The sequence below is a fragment of the Egretta garzetta genome, unplaced genomic scaffold, assembly GCF_000687185.1.
Source record: "Egretta garzetta isolate BGI_Z169 unplaced genomic scaffold, ASM68718v1 scaffold638, whole genome shotgun sequence".
Classification (NCBI taxonomy): domain Eukaryota; kingdom Metazoa; phylum Chordata; class Aves; order Pelecaniformes; family Ardeidae; genus Egretta; species Egretta garzetta.
Genome location: NW_009260676.1, coordinates 11,498 through 18,407, shown reverse-complemented (window position 1 = coordinate 18,407; position 6,910 = coordinate 11,498). Strand labels below are relative to the sequence as shown.

At 51.7% G+C, this 6,910-nt stretch overlaps 1 protein-coding gene across 4 annotated transcripts in view; it reads right to left on the bottom strand.

Moving 5' to 3' along the window:
• Positions 1-4,302, bottom strand: part of PLD1 (phospholipase D1) — a 99,231-nt gene extending 94,929 nt beyond the window's left edge. Inside the window, exons 1-4 of one of the 4 annotated variants that reach the window (XM_035901171.1) lie at positions 4,060-4,302; positions 2,482-2,796; positions 1,772-2,214; positions 1,118-1,195 (exon numbers count right to left, since the gene is read on the bottom strand). The gene's annotated coding sequence lies outside the window, so the exon portion shown is untranslated. The remainder of the gene's footprint in view (positions 1-1,117; positions 1,196-1,771; positions 2,215-2,481; positions 2,797-4,059) is intronic. The other 3 variants (XM_035901172.1, XM_035901173.1, XM_035901170.1) reach the window with 3 other exon arrangements.
• Positions 4,303-6,910: the final 2,608 nt, after the last annotated feature.

Here is a 6,910-nt window from a genome sequence, read left to right as displayed (position 1 = left end):
CCCAGGCTGCCCAGGGGGGCTGTGGAGTCTCCTTCTCTGGAGATCTTCAACCCCCGCCTGGACGCTGTCCTGTGCCCCCTGCTCTGGGTGAGCCTGCTTGGGCAGGGGGGTGGCACTGGGTGAGCTCCTGATGTCCCTTCCAACCCTTGACATTCTGTGAGTGCTTGCTCTGCAGTCCCCGTGCTGGGGCCATGCAGATGAATGGCCAGGATGGCTCTGTCCCCTCCTGCCACTGCCCCGGGATGATGCTGCCCACGCCATCTCGCTGGTAGCCCGCGGGCAGGGTGGCTGGAGCAAAGAGGATTTTTATGTTGTGGTCCATTGGATGGATCACAACGGGGGGAAAAAAATGGGGTTGAATGAATCACAAAAGTTTTGAGACACCATGAGCTGGAAGAACCCACAGGCTTTGCAGGGAGGGGAGACGGAGCAGCAGGCAGCGCAGCTGAATGGAGCGGTCTGCGGTGACCAGCAAGTCACACAGATTCCCAGAGTAGCAGGGGTTGGAAGGGGCCTCTGGAGATCATCCAGTCCAACCCCCCTGCTAAAGCAGGCTCACCCTGAGCAGGTTCCAAAAGCCCCCTGGAGAAGGACCAGACACCCCATGGCACCACATGGCGTGCAGGCGCACGGGAGGAAAACGCAGGCTGGAGTACATGCCACCCCCCAGCTGAAGGCATCCTGGAAAGATTTTATTTGTCCTTCAAAAAAATCTATCAGGAAGCATAAAGCTAGTCTCAAAAAAGTTATTTTACTCTTTGACAAGCAGAGACGCAAGGCGGCAATAAGGAATGCTGTGCGCTGCCTTTCCGGAGTTTAAACTGAACATAAAGCTGCCATCAGTCCCAGTTCCCCAGTACTCTGCTCCCAGTTTGCTCAAGCCCTCCGCTAAACCCAATAGCACAACTCTCTAGTCCTCTTGGGTTTTTTTCCCCCCAGACTCCCAGCCATTTTGCACAGTCCAAGTAAAACATGTAAAACCAGGCTTTGCTGTAGGATGAAAACTGAAAGAGGAAGAGCAAGTGGAAAAACCCAAAAAAACCCCAATTAAAGAAAAGCCAAACCTTGCATGCAAACCCCCAGCAGAGTCCGTGCCATCACTTGTATTTATACTCACCAGCGTGCGAGCTGCACAGAGCTCAGAAGAGCACTGCTGGGGGGATATTCTCACCTTCCTTTAATTCTGTCCGTAAATCTGGGGAGAGCAGGGTATTACAAATCACAGCCTGCTCAGTCGGCAAAGACACCCATGTGTGCAATACAGGCTGGGTCTTTTCCAAGGAAATAACTGGACACAAGTGTTTATCTGAGGCTTGGGATCGGCGGGCTGAGCAGCACGGTGTTTACCTAGGTGTGCTGCAACGCCCATTTGCCTGGCTGATCCATCGGGTCCCCTTGCAACAGAGGAGAACGTTACAGGAAAAGCATTGAAAATCTTGGCATTTCAGCCAATTTTTGCACTTTCTCAGCTGGCAGTCGGCATCCCGTTACAGGTTTCTGAAAATTGTTAGCAAATACATAAAGAACTCTAACAAACGGAGCAACCAGTGGCACGCAGCCTTGGAGGCAGCCGTAGTTACTAAACCTTTAAAGGAAAGTGGCCGTGAAGTGCCAGGTTACCCCGTTTTACCCCCTGCCACACTTACTGGGGGAATGGAAACCTAAACCAGAACTGGTTCTTCAGCAATTCCATTCTAAGTGTCAGGTACAGCCGCCTGTAACACACCCCCCGAGATGGGCTGCTTGGCTTTTACTTTCTTTATTTTTTTACCTTTTTTTGCTTTTTTTTAAACTTTCTGCCTGTCCCTCATGGATACCTGGATACCCAGTTATCGCCAACCAGCTGGAGGAAGGTCACTGCTGGGAGTTTTCTGGCTCTCCCACATGTCGATGGACGGCATTGGTGCGAGGTGTTCGGTCGGCATCTGCTCCACAGCTACAGCCCCCATTTCCAGCTGAGGGCACCGGAGGTTTCCATGCTCATACAGGAGGGCTGGCATTTACTTGGGGTCAGGACATCATTGCTGGCACCTCTCCAGGCAGATCCGGATGCAAACGACTGGCATTTACTTGGACTTTGCATTAATGTTGAACTGAAAAACTGCTTCGGAAGACATTGGTTTCCCAACCTTTGGGTTCGCCTAGTAACCAAACATCTCCAGGCTGGTTTATGCAAGTGAAGGTTGCAGCTGGGCATGATTCAGAACGGCACGTCTTTATTTAGTATTGACTTAAGCAACTGAGCAAACTGCCCATCCCAGATCCAAACACCCTTATCTCCTGCCACCGCCTGGTCCTTCTGCTTTTAAAGCAAAATCATGCTTTGGAGTCAGGAATGGAGTTAAACTGACGGGGGGGAGAGGACAAGTTCACACCACTTTCTCCTGCTGTTAGTGGAATTCCCAAAATTAAACCTCATGCCAACGAGTACCCTGCTGAGCCAGCCCCAGAAAACTCCCGCTCCAGCCAGCTGGCACTTACCTGGACTAAATGCACTGCGAAGTCCCCAGAAACAATGTGACGAGCCATGCTCGGGCGTTAATCCATGGGACACAGCCCAGCGGCGTGAAGGTCCACCACCACCCCGTAGATGCAGCTATTTCTGGAGCCCTTCTGAAACCTTTCTGGAGCCTGCAGAAAGGACCGCAGCGCCTGGGCTCTGGGAGGCAGCTGACCCACAAGATGGGTGACGTTAAGAGATAAGCGGGTGAAGATACACCAGCAGCAGCCTGGGATCGCCTGCCGCCGCGCCGGCTCTGGGGCGCTTCCTCTTTCCGATGTCACTTTGGTGTTACACTGAAGGAGCAAAAAGCAAGCAGTTCATGACCTTTTTTTTTACTTCTTTTTTTTTAATAACCAGTTCCATTTTTATTGTTTTAAGGGTAGCAAGAAGTAACTTTTTATCCCAGAGCAGTGGGAAAAAAAAAATATGTGTAATACGCCTGCATCTAATGATATTAAAGGGAAAGGAAAAATCCCTTGCAGTTTTCAGAAAAGCGGGCAAAACTAGGGCTGTGGCCAGCCACTGTCATCGTCTTCTTTAACAGATTTGGGCTGTGAGGGTATTCACGTGACTTCAAAAGTAGGAAAGCAGAGGTGGGGAAGTGAGGGGCAAGAGCAGAGGAAAAGGAGCTGCAGGATTGCAAGTTCTGGCTCAAAACGCCCAGCACCCGATACAGTGTGCTCATCCAGTATGAAACCACTCGGCTATGTCAAATTTGCTAAAATATCTTGACAGGGTAGCTCTGCTTTTCTTCTGCTGCCCATCTGGCCCTGTGGGAGCCGTGCACACTCAGCATCCCGGTCCCGCAGGGCACGTGGGCGGCCCGGGGAGGCTTTCTGAGAATAACCTGGGGATGGAGCACACTCCTGCCCCCCGATCATCAAGCAAGATGGTTGTGGCATATTTAGGCATCCAAAGACTGATTTTCTTGCCAACAGCCCCTGCTTGCACGGCCCCTCTGGGTGGGGGTCCCACTGCTCACCTGCATTTCCATGGGTGCATCTCACCCAGCCATCAGACACCACGGTGCACGGCTACTGAGAGCCAGCGGGCCAGTTATTTGAGATAAATACTCAGCATCACATACGACGGGCACTGAAATGACAGCAACGACAGCGGTAGCAAGGGCTTGTGCGGTGTTTAGTGGCTGAGCCTCAGCAACTAAAACCTGCTTCACCGAAATTAGAGCAGGAGGAGGCTTCCCTGCCAGCAGCAATGAGACACGAGCATTACCTGGTTGCTCTCTGCAGCAACTGACTGGATCTAAGGAAGAAATTCTTGACACTGAGGGTGGTGAAACCCTGGCAGGGGTTGCCCAGAGAGGGGGTGGAGGCCCCATCCCTGGGAACATTCCAGGCCAGGTTGGCCGGGGCTGTGAGCAACCTGATGTGGTTCAAGGTGTCCCTGCTCCTGCAGGGGGGTTGGGCTGGGTGACCTCTAGGGGTCCCTTCCAACCCAAAACATTCTATGATTCTATGATTCAATTGCAATTGCACTTTGTTATTTTCCTCCTGCGAGGGACAAGGAAATGTCCTAAGTGGAGGGGGTGCTGATACCTTTCACAGATTTGCTCTTGGCAAGCAGGGGTATTTCCCATAAACTCTTCAGAAGGGCTTGATTCGGGGGTGTTTGAAAGGCTGTCTCATCTCCCCTCTGCATCACTTTTCTTTTTGTCTTCCAGTTCCTGGCACAGCAGCTTTCATCAGGCTGGGGGTTCGGGCTGAGCCCCCAAAGCAAACCTCTCCTGAAGCTTCATTTAGCGATGAAGTGGGATGCTGAGATTCTCCGGCAGAAATCTGAGCAAAACCCCTCTGGAAACAGAGTACATTCTGGTGGGAAAAAAAAAACAAACCAGACAAAGGTTAGGTTTAGTATTTAAGTCAGTATTTACATTAGTACGAGTATTTGTTTGAAGGTCAATATTTATTTCGGTAAACTGTCGCTATCAGCGAGCAGCCAAGTCCTCCTGCCTCGCTTAGACGGGGAAAAGCGTGGTAGCCTTGAGACGCCAGACCGACTTTTCGCATTTGCACCCCACGTCCCGCTGTATTTTTAAAGCACTGAAGAAACGACGCTGCTCGTTACCCAACTCCTTTGACTTGCTGGAAACCGAGCCTAACCTTTCTGCGCTGCAAATGCCAGCCTCGGGCCTTTTAAGCGGCCGATGACGTCCTCCGCTATCTGCTTTTTGGGAGGTTCCTGAGCGTTCAGCGTTTTGAGAGGCAGACTTTAGAAGGGTGTCGTAAAAGGAACACCTTTGACTTCGGATTGCAAAAACCAGAAATCACTCCAGGAGATTACAGCCCCTGCACGAATAAGTTTGTTGAGGGTTGTACTGCTGGGAATGACTTCCCTGACAGAGACGCAGCGTTAGCCTAGGTAAGGACCGGTTTTAATTAGGAGCACTAAGGCTTAAGTGACCGAGTATGGTACTGAGTCACATCCCATGAAACGGTGCGGAGGCTGCTTCGGGCCATGGAGTTAAGTCCTTCCTCTTAAAATCTTTCCCAAGACCGTTCCCCCGGGGAGGAGGAAGCCAGCGCGGCGCTTGGCATCGCAGCCCGGGTACCACAGATGTGTCTGATCGGAGGCTAAAGAGGATTTTGTGCACTCCTAAGAGCAGACATGGTGAAATATTACTTTAGCGGGGACACACGGCTGAGCAGGGCATTTCTTCAGTTCTCACGCAGTCCCTAAACCACTTCATTTAACACTGGCCAGCCCTTCAAACACCACGCTTTGGCTTGGGATTTTGTAGTTCTGTGTAAGGGGAAGCAGTGCCTTCAGACAGCGACCCTACGATGCTCTCCCCCCGACCTTGCCCGGAGCTCTGCCCAAGCAGGGGCTGTGCTGGGCGGGACGCAGCACGGCGGCGGCCGGAGGCCCTGCCTCTCCCCATGTCCACGCGGGGCACCCTGCTCCAGGAGCCCTCTTCCCTTCCTCCGTCATCGTCATCGCTGCGTCGGGAGGAGGAAGCCTTTTGAAAGATGTAGTGGAGCCAGCGGGCCTCGGTTCCTGGTTTGGGGGCAGATAAGATGTCTTCTGGGAACTGTAGTTCTGGGGAAACACGAATTTGCAGCCTTCCTCGAAAGGCGACCCAGGAAAGCCAGCAGCCCGCGACCGTTTCCATTGCTGCGGTGCAAGGGAAAAGATGTTGAAATTAAGAGAGGGAAATTTTTATAGGCAGCTCTGCTTGGAAATGAGCAGACTGCAGTAGGAAAACCTGAATGCGCTTAGGAGAATTAGACACCAAGGAAGAAACTCTCTTTTGCCTTGACAAGAATCAGAAAGGGGTGGTATTTCTTGGACTCTGCAGTCAAAGAGGGGAAAACGAGCCTTGGGCTTCTAGCAAGCTGCTTGAGGAGAGAGCGTTGCCTGCCACAGAAGCAGGCACAGCTAAGCCCTCGCGGCTTATCGGGGATGAAAATATCCCGGCAGAGTTGAAGAAAGCAGCTTTGCAAAAAGGAGATGGAGAGTTTGGACCCCTGACCTCGGTGAAGAGCTCTTCTGCCTGCTGCTTTTGCCTAAGGACGGGGCGTTGGGGCAACGCAGGCTGCAGAGCTGTTAAACAGAAACCACAGGTACTGCTAAAACAAGAACCAAACCAAGCTAAGAATTACTGATAAAAAGCATACAGCGGTTGTTTGCGGTTTACTAAGTTCCCGTGGTGTCTGTACGCCGAAAGAGGTGGAGGAAGTGTTTCTAAGGACGGCTGCGAGGAACTGAACACAGCACAGGAGTCGGGCTGATAAATGAAAGAGCCGACGCTACGTTTGCCCAAAGCTTCAAAGACTATTTTGGGGAAAGTGGCTTATGTTCTTATTCTGGAAAAGACTGTTATGTCCTTGTTTGTAAGATGAAATGCTGTCCTCTGGCTTTGCAAAATTGGGCACAATGTGTTCTCTGGATCTGATGATCTTAAAGGTCTTTTCCAACCTAGACGATTCTATGATTCTAAGTCCAAATGCAATACCTAGAAGTCATTGGCTTCCCTGACCTTGCTCAAACTCACCTGCAGAGCCACCAGCCTGGCAAACCCAAACCTTTTGGTCCATGCCTGGTCTTGGCCCTGTGCTATGCAGGTCCCAGCAGGGCAGGCTCTCGCTGGAAAGCCGTATTTTTGTGCAAGCGACTCAGCCGTAGAGGTCTTGGTTTCATTAGTGACGTCGGTCCACCTGTGGCTGCCACAGTGCATCCTCGGCAGCCTCTCTGGGCTTGGTTAGAGGGCTCTGCACACACAGGGCTGCCTGACAAACAGCCATTAGAACAGAATCATAGAATCACTTTGGTTGGAAAAGCCCTTTAAGATCATCAAGCCCAACCATTCCCCTAACCCTGCCATCCCACCCCCAAACCCTGGCCCTCAGCACCTCATCTATCTTTCTTTTAAATCCCCCCCGGGGGGGG